The 24,356-nt window shown below is 40.5% G+C and overlaps 1 pseudogene across 1 annotated transcript; it reads left to right on the forward strand.

The window, feature by feature from the left end:
• The first annotated feature begins 1,481 nt into the window (after positions 1 to 1,481).
• On the forward strand, positions 1,482 to 23,457 carry LOC306874583 (myosin heavy chain, fast skeletal muscle-like; annotated as a pseudogene). Its single transcript has 37 exons — positions 1,482 to 1,970; positions 3,862 to 4,039; positions 12,352 to 12,409; positions 13,452 to 13,740; positions 13,839 to 13,902; positions 13,980 to 14,083; positions 14,149 to 14,250; positions 14,367 to 14,505; positions 14,569 to 14,687; positions 15,528 to 15,644; positions 15,721 to 15,921; positions 15,997 to 16,303; positions 16,442 to 16,484; positions 16,538 to 16,650; positions 16,730 to 16,847; positions 16,966 to 17,089; positions 17,191 to 17,320; positions 17,406 to 17,661; positions 17,747 to 17,989; positions 18,073 to 18,249; positions 18,949 to 19,078; positions 19,170 to 19,256; positions 19,363 to 19,739; positions 19,814 to 19,940; positions 20,251 to 20,368; positions 20,498 to 20,733; positions 20,825 to 21,012; positions 21,095 to 21,260; positions 21,350 to 21,474; positions 21,578 to 21,886; positions 22,005 to 22,208; positions 22,301 to 22,426; positions 22,569 to 22,739; positions 22,822 to 22,926; positions 23,013 to 23,108; positions 23,225 to 23,356; positions 23,440 to 23,457. The product of its transcript is annotated as a myosin heavy chain, fast skeletal muscle-like (transcript).
• The last annotated feature ends 899 nt before the right edge of the window (positions 23,458 to 24,356 follow it).

Here is a 24,356-nt window from a genome sequence, read left to right on the forward strand (position 1 = left end):
CGCATGCTTTGTACTTGTCACGTATTCTGGAAGAGAGATGAGGCGAGGACTCAAGTGCAGGAGAACGGTGGGTCCTTTAATAATAAAACGAAACAAAAACCACCCCGAGGGGGGGAAAACAGGCAGGCAGGCCGATGACTGCAAACACACACACAACGTCAAACATCTCACATTAAACAACGAAACAGCACAGGACTGCAGACACCAGGAGAATAAATAGGGAGACAAACGAGGAGGACACAGGTGAAGTCACTGAAACAATAATGAGATAACAAGGAGGGCGGGGTCAGACAATAGACAGGAGAGCACATGACACAAACCACAAACAACAAGCTATGTGCTCAAACAAACACACAGTGACATCTGGTGGCCAATAAGGGCACACCAGCAGGACATGACAGTTACGTCCTCTAAAGTCAAAAATCTGGGTGTTATATTAGACAGCAACTTGTCCATTGAAAAACATATTTCCCATGTTACAAAAACAGAATTCTTCCATCTTAGAAACATTGCCAAGCTTCGAAACATGCTACCTGTTTCTGATGCAGAAAAGTTAGTTCATGCATTCATGACCTCTAGACTGGACTATTGTAATGCACTGCTGTATTGTATTGCAACTTCAATAAACAAGCTACAGATAGTCCAAAATGCAGCGGCTAGAGTTCTTACCAGGTCAAGAAGATATCATTATATTACCCCAATTTTACAGTCTCTGCACTGGCTACCTATTAAGTTCCGTATCATTTACAAAATATTATTACTTACCTATAAGGCCCTAAATGGTTTAGCTCCTGCGTACCTAACTTGTCTTCTACCACGCTACAATCCAACCCGCTCCCTAAGGTCGCAAAACTCTGGACTTTTGGTAGTTCCTAGGATAGCAAAGTCCACTAAAGGAGGTAGAGCTTTTTCACATTTGGCTCCCAAACTCTGGAATAGCCTTCCTGATAACATTCGGGGTTCAGACACACTCTCTTTGTTTAAATCTAGATTAATGACACATCTCTTTAGCCAAGCTTTCACATAATGCATCTTATAATCTTGTACTGCAGTTATATCTGATCAAATGTACATTATTATTATTCTTTAGCTTGGGTTGAACAAATTATTTTTGCTTAGATGGAACAGCAGCTACACTAATTATGTCTCTATTTGTTTCTCTGTTGATTAACATCCCGTGGTAACTAGGAATGACAGAAGCTTCAGTCTGGATCCAACCCTTAAATGATCTGAGATGACCGAACACCCGAGAAAAGATAATGCCAACCCCTCAGAGGACCTCAGAGGATGCCAACGCTCAGACAACATACAGAATTACCAAATTTTGCCATAAGTTAAATATATTAAGGTTCTGCAATATATAAATATATTGTGGAAACTTGATTTCCTGTAGAGCTGCTTTGCAATGTTTTGTATCATATAACTATCTGGAGCAATATAACAGCGGTGAACCACAAGACCTGGTAAAGAGTTGTGGACATATGAGTGCAGAAAGTGGATATAAAGAGGCAAGAAGATTGCTGCAACATCATTATGGTGACGAACTTAAAATTGCTTCAGCGTACATTGAAAAGGCACTAAAATGGCCTCAGATCCAATCAGAGGATGGAAAGATTCTGAGTGCATATGCTCTTTTCTTGACTGGATGCCACAACACTATGCAGGATGTGGATTATATGGCTGAATTGGACAACCCCACTAACATGAGGGTTATCATCTCCAAACTCCCCTACAAAATGAGAGAGAGTTGGAGAAATGTTGCATACATTCATGAAAGGGTGGGCAGAAGAGCTAGGTTTTCAAACTTGGTGGAATATATTGATTGTCAAACCAAAGTAAAAAATTACCCCTTGTTTGGAGATATTCAGGACCTGACTGATGCAAATGTTGGGAAGAAAAGCAAAATGCCTGACTTGAAGTACAAAAAGTTTACTCCCAAAGGAAGTATCTGTACTGAACAGAAGAACAAGGTGAGACAAAGAAGGAAACAAAACCTCAACTTGACAAAACATCTTGTGTTGCATGCACATTCTGTCAAAAGAACCATGCTTTGAATGCATGTTTCAAATTTAAAGAGCAAGCACACAAGGACAAAATTTAGTTTTTGAAATCAAAAGGACTGTGCTTTGGATGTCTCACGCAAGGGCATTTGAGCAAAGACTGTAAGAAAAGACTTACTTGTGAAGAATGTTCCAAGATGCATCCAAGCATTTTGCACATTCCAAAGGAGAACAGTTCCAAATCCAGCAGTTGTGAAGAGAATGAATCCAGAAAAAGCTCAGTTTCGGTAGACCATGAAACATTTGGATATACTGGGGCCAGAAACAGTGAATGCATCCTAGCCATAGTCCCAGTGAAGATCAAGTCAAAGAAATGTGACAAAGAAACTCTGGCTGTTTGATCATACCTAGAATATCAAAATCGACTGCTGGCGGCAAATCCTTTTCCTATTTAGCACCCAAACTAAGAAATGTGACAAAGAAACTCTGGCCGTTTGATCATACCTAGAATATCAAAATCGATTGCGGGCGGCAGATTATTTATCTATTTAGCACCCAACAATCTACCTAACACTGTTCGGGAGGCGGACACACTCTGTCAGTTTAAATCTAGGTTAAAGACACATTTCTTTAACCTGGCTTACACATAACACACTACTACAGTACATAACCTTGTTGATTTTGAAGGATATATATAAAAACATAGGCCATATCGGCAGAAATCAGATTCTTTCAAAACTATGAAGTAAATTCTGGGTAGGAGCTGCCAATGCAGTCATAAGAAAACTGATTTCTAAATGCACAGTGTGTAGAAGGTTACATGCCAAAGTCAGCGAACAGAAAATGGCAGATCTACCAAGAGATTGTCTTTTGCCAGATAATCCTCCCTTTACACATACAGGTGTGGATTATTTTTGTCCCTTCTTACTAAAACGAGGATGCAGCTTGGTGAAGAGGTATGGAGTGTTATTTACATGTTTAACAGTAAGAGCAGTTCATATTGAAGTGGCCAACAGCCTTGATCAGAATCAGAATGAGCTTTATTGGCCAAGTATGTTTACACATACAAGGAATTTTTTGTAGTGACAGAAGCTCCGCAGTGCAACAGAAAGTCAGCAACAGGACAGGACACAGACAATAAAAGAATAATATACAAATATCCAAATAGGCAATGTACAAAGCAGCAAAAACACAATATATAATATAGACAACTATGTAAGTACAGGTCAAGTATGTGCAAATTAGAAATGAGAAAATAAAAATAAAATAAGTGAGTGTGGTGAATGGATAATGTATTATAGTTGTGTGTTCCACATTTATTGTTGAGTGTTCATGAGATAGATTGCCTGAGGGAAGAAACTGTTCCTGTGTCTGGACGTTCTGGTGCTCAGAGCTCTGTAACGTCAACCAGATGGTAACAATTCAAAGAGGGAGTGTGATGGATGTGAGGGGTCCAGAGTGATTTTACCAGCCCTTTTGCTCACTCTGGATAAGTATAGCTCTTGGAGAGTGGTGAGGGTTGCATCAATGATTCGCTCAGCAGTCTACTACTCTCCGTAGTCTTCTGAGGTCATCATAGTCTTCTTGATACTTCATCATGCATAAATGCCATAAGACGTTTCATCTGCAGGAGAGGACAAGTGTCTACGATTCGATCAGACAATGGTACAGACTTCATTGAAGCTGAAAGAAAGTTTAAAGAAGCTATCCAAGATTTAGATCAGTCCAAAATAGCTAAGTTCTGATTCAAAAGGGAATTAAGTGGATTTTCAATACTCCAACAGCATCCCATCAAGGAGGAGTATGGGAAAGACAAATTTGCACAGTTCGAAAGGTTTTGAACTCAGTGTTGAATCAACAGGTATTAGACGATGAAGGGCTTTACACCATTTTATGTGAAGTTGAAGCCATTATCAACGACCGACCAATTACTAAAGCATCCGATGACCCAAACGACTTGGAGCCTTTGTCTCTGAATCATCTTCTGTTCATGAAAAAACAACCAATCATGCCACCAGGAGTGTTTGTGAAAGAGGACTGTTATTGCACGCTCTTCACGAATACACCCCACACACACAAAACGTGATTTGTGCCCCCCCGCCTAGAAATTTAAATGCCCCCCGATGGAGGTGCCCTGGCGCCGGCTCTGGCGCACAGATATGTTTGCTGAGAGTGACGAATGGCTGTTCAGTTGCTTTTAAATAACAAATTTTGTCTGGCTTTCACCTCCGACAGCAAAACCTCACGTTCATTATCGTTAAAGTTATTTTTCTTTGTCTTTTGTTTTGATGCCATAATTGTCTTTCTCTAGACGAGTGCCGCTTTGCGGAAAGCCCTTATATGGAGCTGGTTTGGGCGTGCATTATGCTAATCACTAACCTCGTGCACGCGGGCGCTCTTTTAGAAGACTCCTGATTCACTAACAGAAGAACGAGTTTAAGAACAAGCTCATGTGCGTACGCACGTGTTGTGAATTAGGCGTAAAGTTTTTGTGAGAAGTTCAAATGTGCGTATAAATACGAAAAACGTATGCACTTATTAGTGAATGAGACCCATTGTTCTCATTGTAGATAATTCTGCTCCAAGGAATTCTTGGATTATGGGAAGAATTCTCAAGACTATACCAGATGCTTCTGGTATTGTTCGACGTGCTTGTGTTCAGACAAAAACTTGTCAGTTGGAAAGACCAATAACAAAACTTTGTTTACATAAAGATTGTAAATATAAATTTCACAGAAATTGTGGACTATTTATTTGTATAAACTAGTATTTGAATAAGATAGTTGTTACGCTCTAGGCATAGACAATTAGGGGGCAAGAGTTTTAGAGCCATAAAGAACATTAAGAACATTGTAATATTTTTCTATATTATTGTTATATTATTTATTTTGAGAGTGGTTGTTATTTAATATACAGTTTGTATATTTTGTGATATTTTGATTGCATATGTGAAGTTTCATAGGTCAATTTCAATTTCATTTGTAATACGTAAGCGACCGCTGATAGTTTTGAGCCAGAAGAAGAAGGAAGGGGCTTGGTGTTAGACAGTCTTTTGACCGTTCATTGAAACCATATTTAATTTGAAGCTTGAAAAGGTGTAAATAGTTCTTAAGTTTGATTTTTGAGTTTTGTTGTATCCTGACAAACGAAAAGTAAACTATTACACTGCAAGTTTTTGTTTTTACGCGTCAAATCCTTTGTGCCAGTCCCTGTTGAAATGGAGGAGAACAGAAAGGCATAGATCGCCATTACAATGGATAAAATTAATTTATAGCATTAGAAAGATTATAACGTACTTGAATAGCCAATTATGTTTAGATTCCTATTCATCATTTGAATTTTGTGATAAAATGTCAAAGGCATTGACAGAGCATGTCATTTTGATTCCTAATTATATCCAAACACTTAATTTTAACTGTGACAGAGCTGTCTGCATGTTTGGTAAATTGACTGTTACATTAATCAACATGATGGATGGTTGACAGGAAAAAAAAATTCTAAAGTGACATCAGTAACTGAAAAGTCCAAAGCGACAGACATATTAGCCAATGTAACAACAGTATTTTACACAATAAATGTGTGTAAATATATATTTATTCTGCAGCTGTTAGATTGGAGACACTTACAGTACAGTTGTATGGAACGCCAACAGCTGAGGAGCACAGGACAGCATACATCGGCAACATTCTATTACTGGGAGGAGCAAATATATAGAATAGAACAGAATAGAAAACGTTAAAATAAGGTTCCATTTATCCAACTTAATGTTAGTTACTACGTAATGTTTTCACTGCGTCATTGTGTTAATGTTAGTTCACAGTACATTAACTAATGCATTTTTTTAACTAGTGCATTTTTAAAAATGTTATTTAAAATTAAGATTAATAAATGCTGTAGCAGTGCTGTTTGGTGTTAGTTTTTGTTAACTAACGTAGATAACTAACCTTAAAAATTGGAAAGTTTTTCCCACAAAACATGTAAATAATTAGATCATTACTCACTATTCAAATTACAGTGATTTTAGCTAAAAAATCGTCATTTACATATTTAGCTGACGATTTTATCCAAAGCGACTTACAAGTGCTATATATGTCAGAGGTCGCACGCCTCTGGAGCAACTAGGGGTTAAGTGTCTTGCTCAGGGACACATTGGTGTCTCACAGTGGATTCGAACCCGGGTCTCTCACACCAAAGGCATGTGTCTTATCCACTGCGCCATCACCACCAATTTCATTTCACAATATTAGGTTATTACCAAATATATAAACTGGCAATCTGGTTGGCTACCAGCCCTTCCAAAAGCACTCAAATGCATCATTTTTTTCCAGTTAGCCATCCCAAAAAAATTCTAATGATAAATACCTAATCCAAGTGTGAAATTCTCAAATTTCATCAAAAGACTAATATTAATTTAGCCTGAACTGGGTAGAACACAGTCGCTGCCAGTCACAATTGTTTAAATCACAAGACCCTAATCTATCCCTCGAAGATGGACAAATATTAAATATTAAGATATTAAAAAAGATGCATTCTCATCTCATCATGTATTAGTAACACTATATTCATGCTTCAACCACACCACTTTTGTCTAAAGATTTAACTCTTGCTTGGGAATTGTCCTAAGTAAAGCACTTGAGCAACAAAGCATCCAAAGGGCCAGAGAATGTCTGCAAAAACAATTACACTAAAAATCTTACATTTTTAAAGAAATGTTACCTGGCTAGTTCAAATGCGTTCCACTATTGAATGTCAACAACAGGAAAGTCGAACAATCAATGCACGAAAAGTATGCCTGTGTACCCGTTGCTGAAGCTGCTGAATAAAAGCACCTGATAAATGAACAAATAAAGCACAATACTAATGTAAAGTTTTCCTTTATAATGACCAATAATTAAAGACCAACTGAATCAGTAGCTTCCTACAATATTCTTTTAAATGGAAGTGTCAGAGACAGGGTGGATTAAAGCGAATGACCATCTGATATCAAAGCTTACAACCTGACACCACAATAACTCTTGTGACCTATGCTGACAAATGGCAAAGCCCTGATGGCATAGCTGACCGACCAGCTATATTTGTGTAAAGTCCTAATATGTCCATCCTTAGGGAAAAGATGCCTTACAATTTCATTGTCCACATGTTCCCATCTTATTAGGTGTCACTTAGAATTTATTGCACAGCCTCCTGCCATCTTCTCAGAGGTTCTAGGAAAGATGGTTGGACACATTTCATTGACCTTTCAAGGCAAAGAAAAAGGACAAGTGCATGATCCAAATTCAGACACACCGCACACCCAATGCCACACCATCTTCAAGACCCCTGAAGAAATCATGGGAGCGTTCATGATGCTTTCATGCATTAGTGCTTTCATTACTGCTCAGATGTATTGCTCATCTGCAATACATCTATAGGACGTTTCCTTTTAGATGTCAAATAGACGTCTATTAGATGTCTTTAAGATTTTTATGATTTAGAATGTATGTAAAACTGACATCTGAAAGACATCTGCCAGACGTTTGTAGACAGCAGATGCTTTCCAGATCAAGAGATCTTTAATAGATATCTTGCAGACGTACATGTGCTATCTGGGTGACTATGAGAAACTATGCAAGTATACATCAACTTATTCTACTAACCCTAAACCTACCCAAACAGTCTACTCTGAGAGTTAGTAGACATGTAGTTGCAAATTAATGAGAATTAGTTGGCATGTAGTTGATGTGTAGTTACAAAGTTACTTATAGTTAGTAGAATGTCTAAAGTGTACTATCGAAATAAAGTGTAACCATAAGAAATTATAGACCTAAAAGCTTGACTTTTTAAAGGCTACTTTGAAAGAGCAACAGACTTTGATTGACTATAATAAGTATCTGACTCTGAGATCAACAAAATTGACAAATTAACAGATAGCCGGAGCACAACAGACAAGTACAGCAGTTAGAAGAGTGTAAAACTGAAATAACAAACTGGAAATGAGCAGAGAGACAGGAGAAGAAAAATGAAATGCATGGCTAAAAACAAAGCTGACATTTAGTCCAAATAAGATCCAGATGAAATTAGATGCTTTAATGTGTTTAACTGCTACACGTCTTATAGTGTATGAAACATGTCACATTTTCATCTGATTAGGCTGCCTACAAGAGAAAGCTACATTTAAAAAATAAAAAACACTCAAGGAATATTCATATATTTGTAAAGCATTACTTATAAATGTATTATGTTATTCTTTTGGAATAGGACTTGACTCATTTCAGGTAACATATCTCATTCGTTTTGATAGTTTTTTCTGTACAGCAACACAGCATTATTCTGCCAGATCGTGGCTGGCCTTCAGCATAAGTGTCACAGACATGAATGACAACTGCTGTGCCCAAATTTGTTGCTTTGTCACACAAAAAGCTTCCAAGGCCTCTGGTAACAGTATCCCAGTGACATTTGAGAGCTTCCCCACGGCTAAACTGGGCTCTAATGTAGTGCCAAGGCACTTGAAGAAGCTTATGCCCAACATAAGACCTAAACTATGTCTGAACTCCAGTAACTGATACCTTCACATAACAACCCTTTCTCAAGGTTAAGATCACAAGTGATGTCCATAAATATATCAAGTATAACTTTTAATTAAAGTATTGGATCTTTTAATTCATCAAGGTGTCAATTCACCTCATCTTAGTGAAACGTTCACTGTCATTATCTCAACCCATTATCTGTTCTATAAGATGTTCTCTAACACAGTATTTCCAATAAACTAAACTAAACAAAAAATAATTAAGACTGGACAGTTAATTACAATAAGTGATAACATATCTTTGGTCAGTGTCATGATATTGATGAACATAACAAAACGGAGCTAAGAATACATGACCAAATACAGTGAGTGTGTTCTGCTGAGTGAACATTATTCTGTCTATATAAGATGCTGCTTCAGGCTCCTCTAGGGACTGACTGGAACTCAAAGGTGGGTGAGTTTCTCATCATGTTCTTCAACTATTAACCTAATATCACATAATGTTACACATTTTAAAATGGCTAACCCTGACACATGGTAATTAGTTAGCATATTTAAGATTTTACATTATGGACATGCACTGTATATTCAACATGCTTTTGAAACTAAACTGACTGAATTACTCCAAGTAAGCACATATTACTGCATGGGATTGCCAGATGTTTTGCCTTTCTCTTAGCATCTCCTACCTAAGACACATCAGACACTCTCTGGAAAAAACAGCAAGTATCACATTTGTGATTACACAGCCATAACATATGCATATTAAATATATTGGTTTTCATTTTAAAAGAAAGGAAAATGACAGATCCCACTCAGTTCTAAAGCAGACGGTAACATTTTAGTATAGGGACCAATTCACATCATTTACTAGTTGCTTATTAGCATGCCTATCATTGACATATTGTCTGTTTATTAGTACTTGTATTTATCCTACCCAATACCTAAATTTAACAACTACCTTACAAGCTATTAATAAGCTGCAAATTAAGAGTTTATTGAGAAAAAAGTCATAGTTAACGGTTTGTTAATTGTGAGAACTGGACCTTAAAATAAAGTGTGACCAAGCAAACATTTGGTTGAAAAGAGTACCAAATTGTGTATATCTTGTATGGTTTATTATTTAGAGATAAAAACTTTATCTCTAAAAAGCAAGAATAGAATACAATATTAAATAAAACAGAAAACCACATTCTCAAGACTTATATTGTCCAATCTTCTCTCATAACTGTATTTTTTTCCAATTAGCTTTCCAATCTTCTCTCATAACTGTAACTGAAACACAACTGAAATTAGGTTATTGGAATAGAACAACTCCACTAATAAAATCAGCAGAAAATTTGTCAAGTCAAGTCAATTCACCTTTATTTATATAGCGCTTTTAACAATACAGACTGTGTCAAAGCACTTAACAGTATCAAATTGGAGGATAGAGTGTCAGTAATGTATAAAAATAAGATTAAACACTTTTCAGTTAAAGGCATTTCATTATTAAATTCAGAGATGTCATTGTCTAGCTCAGTTTAATTTAAATAGTATCTGTCAAAATCAAATTTACGATAATCGCTAGAAATTAAGTGTCCCTGCTAAAACTACTAAAAGAGCTGCTTCCAGAAGTCATAGATCCTATTTTGGCTATTATTAATTCATCATTGTCATTAGGATATGTCCCCAAAACCTTCAAATTGGCTGTAATTAAGCCTCTCATTAAAAAAACACAACTTGACCCCAAAGATTTAGTTAATTACAGACCGATCTCAAATCTCCCTTTTCTGTCAAAGATACTAGAAAAGGTAGTATCCTCACAATTATATTCCTTCTTAGAGAAAAATTCTTTAGAGCGGAATTCCAGTCAGATTTTAGACCGTATGATAGTACTGAGACTGCTCTCATTAGAGTTACAAATGACCTGCTTCTATCTGACTTCCAGCCACTGAGTGACGACAGTCTGCTATGAATCTCGTCACCCCGGTAAGCAGGAAGGGGACCAGAGCATATTACAGTGTCTGACATCGTACTTGCAAGTTCACACACCTCTTTAACATTATTTTTAGTGATCTCCGACTGGCGAAGTCGAACATCATTAGCGCTGATGTAAATAACAATCTTACTGAATTTACGTTTAGCATTAGCCAGCACTTTTAAATTTGCCAAGATGTCAGGTGCTCTGGCTCCCGGTAAACAATGGACTATGGTGGCTGGTGTCTCTATTTTCACATTCCGTACAATAGAATCGCCAATTACTAGAGCACTTACATCAGGTTTCTCAGTGGGTGCGTCACTGAGTGGGGAGAACCTGTTTGATGTTCTGATCGGAACGGAAGAGGGGTGTTTTGATCCACGACTATGCCATCTCACTGTCACCCAGCTGCCCTGCTACACGGGCTCTACCGGAACCGAACAATGTACAGGACTCGCTGAAGTAGTCGCATCCAAAGCCATATCTACAGCCCTCACATTCTTACTATCCTCAGTTACAGTTTGGATGTGTGTCTCTAGTTCTAAAATCTTCTCTGACAGCCTAACTACATCCCTGCATTTATCACATGTGAATCCCTCATCGCCGACAGAGAGAGATAAACTATACATGTGACATGAAGTGCAAATAACAAGAGCAGGAGAAGCCATTACTCACCGTGATAGAGGAATGATTTACTTACCACTGTTGTTTGATGAACTTGTGAGTTCAAACGGAGCGAGAGAGAGATGAAACGGAGCGGGAAAAAAGAAAACAATAATAGGCGCGAATAGAAGCGCGAGTGGAAACGCGAATGAAATTTACATTTATGCATTTAGCAGACGCTTTTATCCAAAGCGCCTTTCATTGCATTCAAGTTACAGTTTTACATTTTATCAGCTCTGACAGCTCTACATGACAAGCTAACCGGCTAAGATTAGTTTGATAGATAATATCAGAAATATGGAGGGAATTAAGTTATATTTTATCACTTTAAACAGTGATAGTAAAATCAGCAGAAAAGCGAAGCTACACGGAGCTACAATCACAAACCTCTCAGCAGAACGGCAGCAAAATTTGTGATGAATTGACTTTAATGGAAAACGTCTCAGGTTACGTATGTATGTTACGTATGTACGTATAACCGGAACGAGACGCTGCGTCCAGAGACGCTTTGGGAACGCCTTCAGCGTGACCATGCTCTGAATATCAGATGTAATCAGTCCGAAGGAGGGCGAGGCGTCACGGGCGGGGTGACGTCACGACCAGGAAGTATAAAAGCACGTGCGGCGGAGCCGGCGTCAGCTCCAAGTCATGAAGCAAGCGCGGGCAGGGATGCCGGAAGTGTGGCTAAGGGACGCAGCATCTCGTTCCCTTCAGGGAACCATGGTTACATACATAACCTGAGACGTTCCCTTCCAGGAACTTCGAGCTGCGTCCAGAGATACTTTGGGAACGAGATACCAACGCCGCCAGACTGACAAGTCCCTGCCTGGTGTCAGGACGATAGGACGGACGAGCCTGGAGTGGCTCGGATGTCGAGGTTATAGAACCTGGCGAAAGTCAGAGGCGTGGACCACCCAGCAGCGTTGCAGATGTCCTGAACCAGGACACCTGCCCAGAAGGCCTTGGAGGCCGCCACACCTCGGGTCGAGTGCGCTCTAACTCCCAGCGGCGGGGGACGCTCAGAGGCCTCATATGCCAGAGAGATGGCATCCACTATCTACCTGCTAAGAGTGGGCTTCGTAGCAGGAAGACCCCTCTTAGGGGTACCATAGCACACAAGCAGTTGGTCCGATTTCCTCCACAGGGATGTCCTGTGGATGTACGTGCCCAGTGCTCGCACTGGAGACATACAGTTGTGCTTCTCCTGATCTGGCTCCCTGAAGGTAGGAGGACAGAATGCCTGGAGTACGACTGGCTGTGGTACGACCAATGGGACCTTAGGTACGTACCCCACGCGGGGGTAGAGAAATACTTTGCCATTCCGGGCGCAAAATCAATAGAGGCCGTAGACAGGGCCTGAAGGTGACTCACATGGTGATAGCCAGCAAGAAAGCGGTCTTAATGGTGAGGAGTCGTACTAGGTTACGTATGTAACCAGGTTCCCTGAAGGGCACATAGCACATACAGTGCTGCGATAGCACATACAGTTGTGCCTTTCCTGGTCTGGCTCCCTGAAGGGAGGAGGACAGAAGGCCTGGAGTACGACTGGCTGTGGTACGACCGTTGGAGCCTTCGGTACGTACCCCGCACGGGGGTAGAGAAAGATTTCGCCGAACCGGGCGCAAAGTCAATACACGAAGGGGCCGTAGACAGGGCCTGAAGGTCACCCACCCTCCTCAGAGAAGTGATGGCCAACAAGAAAACGGTCTTAATGGTGAGGAGTCTGTCCGAAATCTCCTCAATAGGCTCAAATGGTGCCACGCACAGAGCCTCCAGTACCACAGCCAGGTCCCACGTGGGGACATGTGATCGTACAGGCGGCCTCAGCCTCAGCGCACCGCGGAGGAAACGTGTAACTAGGGGGTGTCTACCCACTGACTGGCCACTACTAGGGGCGTGGTATGACGAAATAGCTGCCACGTAGACCTTAATAGTGGAGTGGGTTAACCCTGCGGAGAAACGGGCCTGCAGGAACTCCAGAACAGCTGGCTTTTCTGCTTACGTGGACATGTGAATGCATAAGTGTTGCTCTAGCTGGCATGTACTACAACAAAATGAGAACCAAAGTAACAGAAATGTGTGGGGCGAAAGCTGCTTACTGATGGGGTTGCATGTATACAAGGTTTAGACCACACCACTAAAACCATGCATGTGGATACGACTGATGGTTTCACATCTTCAGCAGCTTTCTGGTGTGCGTTTAAATGAAGTACCTGACAATTATGGTTTTCAAAGAAGCACGTAAATAAAAGCTAATTTATCGAAGAAGTCATTTCTAAAATACTGAAAAATTATCTTTTCCATCTTTAACACATACACTCAGTGGAGAATCTGGTGCAGGAAAGACTGTCAACACCAAACGTGTGATCCAGTACTTTGCGACAATCGCTGTGTCTGGAGGGAAGAAGACAGAATCTGTCCCTGGCAAAATGCAGGTAACTAAACTAAATAATCAAATATCATCTAAGGTACAGTAACAGAAATATTCTACATTATGAAATTACTTAAATGCTCACCAGGGGTCGCTAGAGGATCAAATCATTGCAGCCAACCCTCTGCTGGAGGCTTATGGTAATGCCAAGACTGTAAGGAATGACAACTCCTCTCGTTTTGTAAGTTGCTCAGGTCAGATTAAGTGCATTATACAAATTCAGTCAAAATTCCAAATCTGGTTAATTCTAAGCTGTTCTAAATATTTCCATCTCTGTAGGGTAAATTCATCAGAATTCACTTTGCGACAACTGGAAAACTGGCCTCAGCTGATATTGAAACTTGTGAGACATCATTGTTTTAAGCCAAATATTTTTATTGAAAGGGTGGATTCATCAACTGAACATATTTTTTTCGAAAGATTTGCTGGAAAAGACATTCCAGCTGTCGGCTGAGAGGAGTTACCACATCTTCTACCAGCTCATGACTGGACACAAGCCAGAGCTGCTCGGTGAGAAATCTACAGTATTGTGTGCTTCAGTTATTTCCTTGTTTGAGATCACTGTTAACATGCTGCACTCTTTATCGAGGCCCTGGTCATCACCACCAACCCTTATGACTATCCAATGATCAGCCAGGGTGAAATCACTGTCAAGAGCATCAATGACGTGGAGGAGTTCATTGCCACAGATGTATGTGGACAACTTCATTATTACTAGATCTAGTACTATTTACAGATTCTATGCAATTTATCTCACCAAAACAGAAAAAAACCCCCACAAAACTGGAGATTTATTTGTTAAAACAGACTGCCATTGACATTCTGGGCTTCAGTGCTGATGAGAAAATCAGCATCTACAAGCTGACAGGTGCTGTGATGCATCATGGGAACATGAAGTTCAAACAGACGCAGAGAGAGGAGCAGGCTGAACCTGATGGCACTGAGGGTAAGATGTTCTATTTATATATCTTTGTAAGTGACAATAATTTCTAAAACTATTCTTTCTCAGTGGCCGATAAAATCGCCTACCTCATGGGCCTCAACTCTGCTGACATGCTGAAAGCTCTGTGCTACCCCAGAGTGAAGGTCGGGAATGAGATGGTGACCAAAGGCCAGATAGTACCACAGGTGATAAGATAAGATAAGATTGCACTATGCCCATCATACAACACATCTTTAAAAAAAATGTAAATACATGCTCATGGTTACAAAAAGTAGCCTTGTGGGAGTTAACGTCTGGCTGGTTTGCCATATAGCACTTTGATGGATGGGGGTACAAAGGAGATCTTAAAGTGGTTGAGCCTGCACTGGAGGGCTCTAAAGCATCTTCCTGAGGCAAGAAGCAGGTACTCAGGGTGAAGGACATGAGCGGGTCTGAAAGAATTTTTTGGGCCCATCTGACAACACTTTCTGGTTCACACCAAAGACTTGCTATACTTGAAGCATCTCCTTGTTAGAGTTCATCTATAATTGTAAGTTCATCTATCTTATTCCTGAGTGACCATACATTACCTAGGACCATGGATAGCAGCGGGGGTCAGTTTCCTCTTTTCCGTAGCCACTGTCATATACCTCCTCTCTGACCTCTTCTCCGCAGTTGCTGCAAACATAGAGCTCTAATGCCCTCCAGCAAATTTTTAGTGGGAGATCAGGAAAGATCTGCTGCATCTCCGCACCAGAGCAGAGACTGGAGCACTGCTCTTGAATAAGCTAGTGACCACTAGTTCTGCAAGTGGAGAAAGGTTCATACAAGAGCACAATCGCCAAAACAAAACTAGTCGCAAGACTGCTATCCAGTCTTTTGTCCTGATCACACGAATTATACATAGGGTAGTCAACACTCTCAACAAGGCAGTGCCTACAGAAACTCACTTACTCCATAGAATAAACCTAGAAATGTCAATATTTATAAGAGCCATTCACTTTTCAGAAAGTAAAGTCTAATATCACTTACACTGAATTTCTCAGGTGAACAACGCAGTCTCAGCTCTCTGCAAGTCTGTCTATGAGAAAATGTTCTTGTGGATGGTCGTCCGTATCAATGAGATGTTGGATACCAAGCAGCCTAGACAGTTCTTCATTGGAGTGCTGGACATCGCTTGATGTGAGCATCAGTCTTTAATGTCTCTGAAAGAATCAAGATATAAAAGATAACAGTCAGCAGTATGATCTTGCCTCTGTTGAATTATCAGTTCAACAGCTTGGAACAGCTTTGCATCAACTTCACAAATGAGAAACTGCAACAGTTCTTCAACCAAACATGTTTGTTCTGGAGCAAGAGGAGTACAATAAAGAAGGCATTGAGTGGGAGTTAATTGACTTTGGTATGGACTTGGCTGCCTGCATTGAGCTCATTGAGAAGGTAAGAGGATATTCTGTAAATTAAATTTACTATTCATATTGTGCCTGTACTTGAGAGTGAACATTTTTTCAACAGCCAATGGGCATCTTCTCCATCCTTGAAGAGGAGTGCATGTTCCCCAAGGCTACAGACACAAGCTTCAAAAACAAACTGCATGATCAGCATCAGGGCAAAAGTGCAGCTTTCCAGAAGCCTAAGCCTGCCAAAGGTAAGGCAGAGGCCCACTTCTCTCTGGTGCACTACGCCGGCACTGTGGACTACAACATTGTTGGCTGGTTGGACAAGAACAAGGATCCACTGAACGACTCTGTTGTACAACTTTACCAAAAGTCATCGCTCAAACTGCTTTCCTTCCTGTATGCCACGCATGCAGGCGTAGAAGGTATGAACATCTGCATTTCTTGAAATCCTTGGTGTTTTAATCATGTGCAAAATATTTTCACAAAGTGATTTGTTGAAGGGGTTAATGGAAATCAACATGAGATCAAAAATAACCATTTTTTTCACTGAAATAAAACAGCTGAGGGTGGCGGTGGAAAGAAAGGCAAGAAGAAGGGTGGTTAAAAGATTCTCTCTTTTAATTAATGATTTGAACTTATTCACCATTAAAACTTAGACTAATAACATCAATAAATCCACAGGAGAACTTGGGTAAGTTGATGACTAACCTGAGGAGCACTCACCCTAACTTTGTTCACTGCTTGATTCCTAATGAGTCCAAGACTCCAGGTAAACTTGATCCCCAAATACTCAAATTCATTACAGTTTTGAAAATATGTCTGGAACATTAAGAACATTTGCATTTCAGGCCTGATGGAGAACTTCCTGGTTATATACCAGCTCAGGTGTAATGGTGTGCTGGAGGGTATCGGAATCTGCAGGAAGGGTTTCCCCAGCAGAATCCTATATGGTGACTTAAAGCAGAGGTAAAGCTACCTTTTTCCAACCTCCTAATTGAAGATGATGCACAATCTAATCTTCACCATCTTATAAATATGTTTTTGTGCCTTTACAAGAACATGACTCTGCCTGAATGTCCTCTAGATACAAAGTATTAAATGCTAGTGTCATCCCTGAGGGACAGTTCATTGACAACAAAAAGGCTTCAGAGAAACTCTTGGGCTCTATTGATGTGGACCACACCCAATACAAGTTCGGACACACAAAAGTGAGCTACACAACAAGTGACTAAACTCAACTCTCCATGGAAGAGCTTCTATAACATACCAGTAAACAAGTTATATATTTGTAAATCATTATATTCTACAGGTGTTCTTTAAAGCTGGTCTGTTAGGAACTCTTGAGGAGATGAGAGATGAGAAACTAGCAGAGCTGGTTACCATGACTCAGGCTGTTTGTCGAGGCTTCCTCATGAGTTTGTGAAGATTATGGAGAGGAGGTGGGTGAAATTTACATTATTTGATTTGCAGGAAAGATACAGTTGTAGACTTTGGTTAAAAAAACCCAGAAACTCACTTCAACAGAGAGTCAATTGTTGCCATCCAATACAACATCCGTTAATTCATGAATGTCAAACATTGGCCATGGATGAAGCTCTACTTCAAGATCAAGCCTCTTCTGAAGAGTGCGGAGACTGAGAAAGAAATGGCAGCAATGAAGGAGAACTTTGAGAAAATGAAAGAAGATTTAACAAAGGCATTAGCTAAAAAGAAAGAACTTGAGGAGAAAATGGTATCACTTCTTCAGGAGAAAAATGACCTTCAACTGCAAGTAGCATCTGTGAGTATTTCAGCTCTTACTGATCCTAAAATAGATCCTACAGCTATGAACATAAGTCATTAGCTACACCCATGTCAATGAATAGGAATCTGAAAACCTCTCTGATGCTGAGGAGAGATGTGAAGGTCTCATTAAAAGCAAGATCCAGCTCGAGGCCAAACTCAAAGAGACAAACGAGAGACTGGAGGATGAAGAAGAAATCAATGCTGAACTGACAGCCAAGAAGAGGAAACTGGAGGATGAATGCTCCGAGTTGAAGAAAGACATCGATGACCTGGAGCTCACCTTGGCCAAAGTGGAGAAGGAGAAACATGCAACAGAAAATAAAGTCAGTATTTTTTGACATTGTCAAAATGCTGATAGTGATTCAGGCTTTTGAGAATGAAACCAATAATCAATGTTTCCATTTAGGTGAAAAACCTGACGGAGGAGATGGCCTCTCAGGATGAGAGCATTGCCAAGCTGACCAAAGAGAAGAAAGCCCTCCAAGAGGCACACCAGCAGACTCTTGATGACCTTCAGACAGAGGAAGACAAAGTCAACACTCTGACTAAAGCGAAGACAAAGCTTGAGCAGCAAGTAGACGATGTAAGATGTTTGGCATGAGAATAATGAATGAATGAATGAATGAATGAATGATGCATTTATATAGCGCTTTATTGTGTATTGCTGTACACCCAAAGCGCTTTACAATCATGTGGGGGGTCTCTCCTCAACCACCACCAGTGTGCAGCATCCACTTGGATGATGCGACGGCAGCCACAGGACAACGGCGCCAGTGCGCTCACCACACACCAGCTACAGGTGGAGAGGAGAGAGAGTGATAGAGCCAATCAAGTGTATAGGGATTATTAGGAGGCCATGATAGACAAGGGCCAGTAGAGGGAATTTGGCCAGGACACCGGGGTTACATCCCTACTCTTTACGAGAAGTGCCATGGGATTTTTAATGACCACAGAGAGTCAGGACCTCGGTTTAACGTCTCATCCGAAAGACGGTGCTTTTTGACAGTATAGTGTCCCCGTCACTATACCGGGGCGTTAGGACCCACACAGACCGCAGGGTGAGCACCCCCTGCTGGCCTCACTAACACCTCTTCCAACAGCAACCTAGTTTTCACCAGAGGTCTCCCATCCAGGTACTGACCAGGCTCAGCCCTGCTTAGCTTCAGTGGGCAACCGGTCTTGGGCTGCAGGGTGATATGGCTGTGGCTTGACCATCAATCAAAGTGAAATTAATATTGTTGCTATATACCAGATTTTAATGCTCTGGTTTCTGTAAAAACAGCTTGAGGGCTCACTGGAGCAAGAGAAGAAGCTCCGTATGGACCTTGAGAGAGCCAAGAGGAAGCTTGAGGGTGATCTGAAACTGGCCCAGGAATCCATAATGGACCTAGAGAAGATGAAAAGATTAAAAAGTGAGTCGACATCAGATGTTAGAACTTTACACGGCTGCACCACAAATATTTGTATCTTGCACATTTAACAAATAAAACTAAATTAAAACAGAAAGGACTTTGAGATAAGTCAGCTTCTCAGCAAGAGGATGAACAGTCTTTGGGAGCACAGCTGCAGAAGAAGATCAAAGAACTCCAGGTATTGCTAACCATAATATTTGCTGTGAAACTGTGATGTAGATGCATTGCTGTGAAAACCTCATTACCAAAATCACTGGATCAATGATTTTTCATTCTTTATTTAGGCCCGTATTGAGGAGCTGGAAGAGGAAATTGAAACTCGTGCTAAAGTGGAAAGCAGAGAGCTGATCTTTCCAGGGAACTTGAGGAGATCAGCGAGAGGCTTGAGGAAGCTGGAGGTGCCACTGCTTCCCAGATTGAGATGAATAAGAAGCGTGAAGCTGAATTCCAGAAGTTGCGTCGTGATCTGGAAGAGTCTACCTTGCAGCATGAAGCTACAGCTGCAGCTCTCAGAAAGAAGCAGGCAGACAGTGTGGCTGAACTGGGAGAACAGATCGACAACCTCCAGCAGGTCAAGCAGAAGCTGGAGAAGGAGAAGAGTGAATACAAGATGGAGATTGATGACTTGACAAGCAACATGGAGGCTGTGGCTAAAGCAAAGGTAATTCCATTAGAGAATCACTAAATATAAAAGGATCTGTACATACATCTGTATACAACCCTGTACCTTTTAAGGCTAATTTAGAGAAGATGTGCCGTACCCTGGAAGACCAGCTGAGTGAAATCAAGACCAAGAGTGATGAAAATGTTCACCAGCTGAATGACATGAATGCACAACGTGCTAGACTTCAGACTGAAAATGGTAAGGCATGGCAAATAAGATACACATGTAAAAACCTTAAAAAATGCATTTAAAAGCTTGGTTAAACATTATTTTGAGGTGTCCTATTTACAGTGTAATTATACATTTAAGTACTGAGTATTATTATTTCACTACATGTACTTGCTATATGGTTAGGGTTAGGAATATGGTTTAGTTTAGGTTTACTTGCATGTAATTATGCATAATTAATAGTTATTATAATAGTAAGTACATGTAACGTGTAACAAGGACAGCTTAAAATAGTGTTAGCAAAAGTTTCTCACTGTAATATTTCTAACGTGATTCCAAGGTGAATTTAGCCGCCAACTGGAAGAAAAGAAGCACTTGTTTCACAGCTAACTAGAGGAAAACAGGCTTATACACAGCAAATTGAGGAGCTCAAAAGGCATATTGCGGAAGAAGACAAGGTAAAGTTATACAAAATTGATTAATTTTGAAAATTAAGTTTTGATAATCTAAATAAGAGTTAGGGTTAGGGTTAGGGTTAGGGTTAGGTTAGGTTTAGGGTTAGGTTATATAATCTAAATAAGAGTTAGATTATTGAAAAACTCAAAATATGCTGCCTTACAGGAAGATACAAGAATACTCTGGCCCATGCAGTTCAGTCTGCCCGCCATGACTCTGATTTGCTCAGAGAGCAGTATGAGCAGGAGCAGGAGGCCAAAGCTGAACTCCAGCGGGGAATGTCTAAGGCCAAAAGTGAGGTGGCTCAGTGGAGAACCAAATATGAGACTGATGCCATCCAACGCACTGAGGAGCTTGAGAAAGCCAAGTAAATACAACAAACAACAATGTCTTTGGCACCCTTCTTTTAATATCTCAAATGTTATTAAGATTTCTTCATTTTATACCACCTCATTTAGGAAAAAGCTTGCCCAGCGTCTGCAGGATGCTGAAGAATCCATTGAGGCAGTGAACTCCAAGTGTGCCTCTCTGGAAAAGACCAAACAGAGACTGGGTGCAGGGTGAAGTAGAAGACCTCATGATTGATGTGGAGAGGGCAAATGCATTGGCTGCCAACCTTGACAAGAAGCAGAGAAACTTTGACAAGGTGAGAAGGATGCAGATAATCTTTAAATCTAAACTTTGAGCCATTGACTTGGCTAATTAACAATGACTACCATTTTCTTCAGGTCTTAGCAGAGTGGAAACAGAAGTATGAGGAAAACCAGGCTGAACTAGAAGGTGCTCAGAAAGAAGCTCGTTCTCTCAGCACTGAGATTTTCAAAATGAAGAACTCCTATGAGGAAGCTCTTGACCATCTTGAGACGCTGAAGAGGGAGAACAAGAATCTGCTACGTAAATGTCACTTTTTTTGCTCAAAAAGCATTTTTAAAAGATGCATTAAAATAGAATGTTTTACAATTCCACTGTTTAAAACCCTTTAGAGGAGATTTCTGACCTCACTGAGCAGCTTGGAGAGACTGGAAAGAGTATTCATGAGTTAGAGAAAGCCAAGAAGACAGTGGAGTCTGAGAAAGCAGAGATCCAGACTGCACTTGAAGAAGCTGAAGTACTGTTACTTAAAACTGTCAAATCAATTCATTTCTTAACAAAGCATTACATAATTTTCCTGTGAGCTTGATACGATTCTTATTATAACTACTATCCATCAGGGCACCCTGGAGCATGAATAATCCAAGATTCTTCGTGTGCAGCTGGTGCTGAACCAGGTGAAGGGTGAGATTGACAGGAAGCTTGCTGAGAAGGACGAGGAGATGGAACAGATCAAGAGGAACAGCCAAAGAGTGATCGATTCCATGCAGAGCACTCTGGACTCCGAGATCAGAAGCAGAACTGATGCCCTGAGAGTCAAAAAGAAGATGGAGGGAGATCTGAATGAGATGGAGATCCAGCTGAGTCATGCCAACCGCCAGGCTGCTGAGGCCCAGAAACAGCTCAGGAACGTCCAAGGCCAACTCAAGGTATCTTTCTATAGAATGAGGAACTTCCAACACATCTAAAATGTTTGATAATATGAATATGATATATGAATTAAACAAATCATGACATGCAACTAACAACGAAAGAACATTGCCACAGGATGGCCAACTGCACCTTGATGAAGCTCTCAGAGAACAGGAGGACATGAAGGAGCAGGTGGCCATGGTAGAGCGCAGGAATAACCTGATGCAAGCAGAGATTGAGGAGCTGAGAGCTGCACTGGAGCAAACCGAGAGAGGCCGCAAAGTGGCAGAGCAGGAACTGGTGGATGCCAGCGAGCGTGTGGGACTGCTGCACTCACAAGTACAGAAAACCTATACTTGCAGCAAATTCAGGTTACATGATAACAGAGTTTTAGTTAAATGTCCACTAAACTACCTGCTTAAATCCCACAGAATACAAGTCTTATTAACACCAAGAAGAAGCTGGAGGCTGATCTGGTCCAGGTTCAAGGTGAGGTGGATGACGCACTCCAGGAGGCCAGAAATGAAGAGGAAAAGGCCAAGAAGGCCATCACTGATGTGGGTGTTTATTTTTTGTTCCTCTATTCTAAGTTAAACAGTTATTTGACTTTGTTTAGCTGCATGTGGTAACAAAGGAAACCTTCATGGAAGGCATTTCTGTCTATATTGGGTAGTTCATTTGAATTGGTTTATATTTCAGGCTGCCATGATGGCTGAGGAGCTGAAGAAAGAGCAAGACACCAGTGCGCACCTGGAGAGGATGAAGAAGAACCTGGAGCTGACTGTCAAAGACCTGCAGCACCGTCTGGATGAGGCTGAGTGTCTGGCCATGAAGGGTGGAAAGAAACAGCTCCAGAAACTGGAGTCCAGGGTAAATAACAAGCTAAATGCAGTCTTAGATGAACTGGCTATGTTAGAGATTTGACACGTGACAACATGACTCTCTACTGAAGGTGCGTGAGTTGGAGGCGGAAGTTGAAGCTGAACAAAGACGTGGTGCAGATGCTGTGAAAGGAGTGCGCAAATATGAAAAGAGAGTGAAGGAGCTCACCTACCAGGTACAACTACACAGCATTTAGAAATTTACATTTCATTATAATATACAAAGTTTACCTAAGACCATCTACAATTCTTACACCCAAAGACTGAGGAAGACAAGAAGAATGTGAGCCGACTGCAGGATCTGGTAGACAAGCTGCAGCTAAAAGTGAAGGCCTACAAGTGCCAGGTTGGAGAAGCTGTAAGTCTAATGTCAAATGTCATAAGTGTGAGATTTTGATATTTCCTAGACAATACATTCAGTACCATAGGTGCAATGCTCTGTAAGGGGTTGGATATCTTGTGACATCCAAACAGGAGGAGCAGGCCAACACTCATCTGTCCAGGTACAGGAAGGTGCAGCATGAGCTGGAGGAGTCTCAGGAGCATGCTGACATCGCAGAGTCCCAGGTCAACAAGCTGAGAGCAAAGAGCCGTGAGGCTGGGAAGGTATTGTAAAGCTGTTCAAGGGGTGAAGGAGGGGTCTTCATATGCATTGCATGTAACCTAATTTTTATTTTCTGTTACTGAAGAGCAAGGATGAAGAATGAAGATGATACATCACACAACATCTACAAGCAAGCATATAATATGATTTACTTGTGCTATGTCTTTAATGTCCATTAAATATATTTTCTCAAGGCACTCCCTGTTTATGTCATTTTAGCTGAACTGGTAGATCACAATGCAAACAATGCAAAAATCATCAGGGGATGCTTAAACTAACAGACAAAATAATAAATACCTTAAATTGTAAACACAAGGCAAGGCAAGTTTATTTATATAGTACATTTCATACACAATGGTAATTCAAATTGCTTTACATAAAAGGAAGTAAAATAATCATAAAAATTAGAATTTTAGTAGTTGTTCAGCTGATTAAAAACTACCTTTTCAATAATCTTTCAAGAACAAGTATGTTCCCAATACAACTACAGCTTTTAGAACAAGCATGTTCAATAACAACCAGATAGCTCTGGGACAAGCGTGTTCCCGACAATACAACTAGCAGAATTAATGTTGAAATGAAGGCTGCATCCGAAACTGGAAAATGCTACCTTAGGAAGACACATTTCAAGGAAGGAAGGCATCAAGGCATGTCGAATCCAATGTTAGCCTTACTTCCTGCCTCATGAGATACCTTCATTTGGTCGATAATTAAAAGCAGAATAGATGTATCCTTCGCTGCCTTTTTGTACCCACAATCCTGTGTGGTTGAGCAAAATAAAGATGGTGTCTGAAGTTATTTCTAGCGAGTAATCAGTATTAAGTAATTAAATAACTGCTTAGTTATCAACAAAGCTTATTCTATTTTGTTCTATGCCACTGAACCATTAAGCTGCCCCAAAAGCATGTCCGATATCAGTTTCATGACTTTCGTGAACAAACGCTGCCTGCAAAGTCATTGACTGAAAACAGCAAGGCAGCATGTCAGCAGCCAAGGTTTTCG

Source organism: Barbus barbus (assembly GCF_936440315.1).
Source record: "Barbus barbus genome assembly, chromosome: 9".
In the NCBI taxonomy this organism is placed as follows: domain Eukaryota; kingdom Metazoa; phylum Chordata; class Actinopteri; order Cypriniformes; family Cyprinidae; genus Barbus; species Barbus barbus.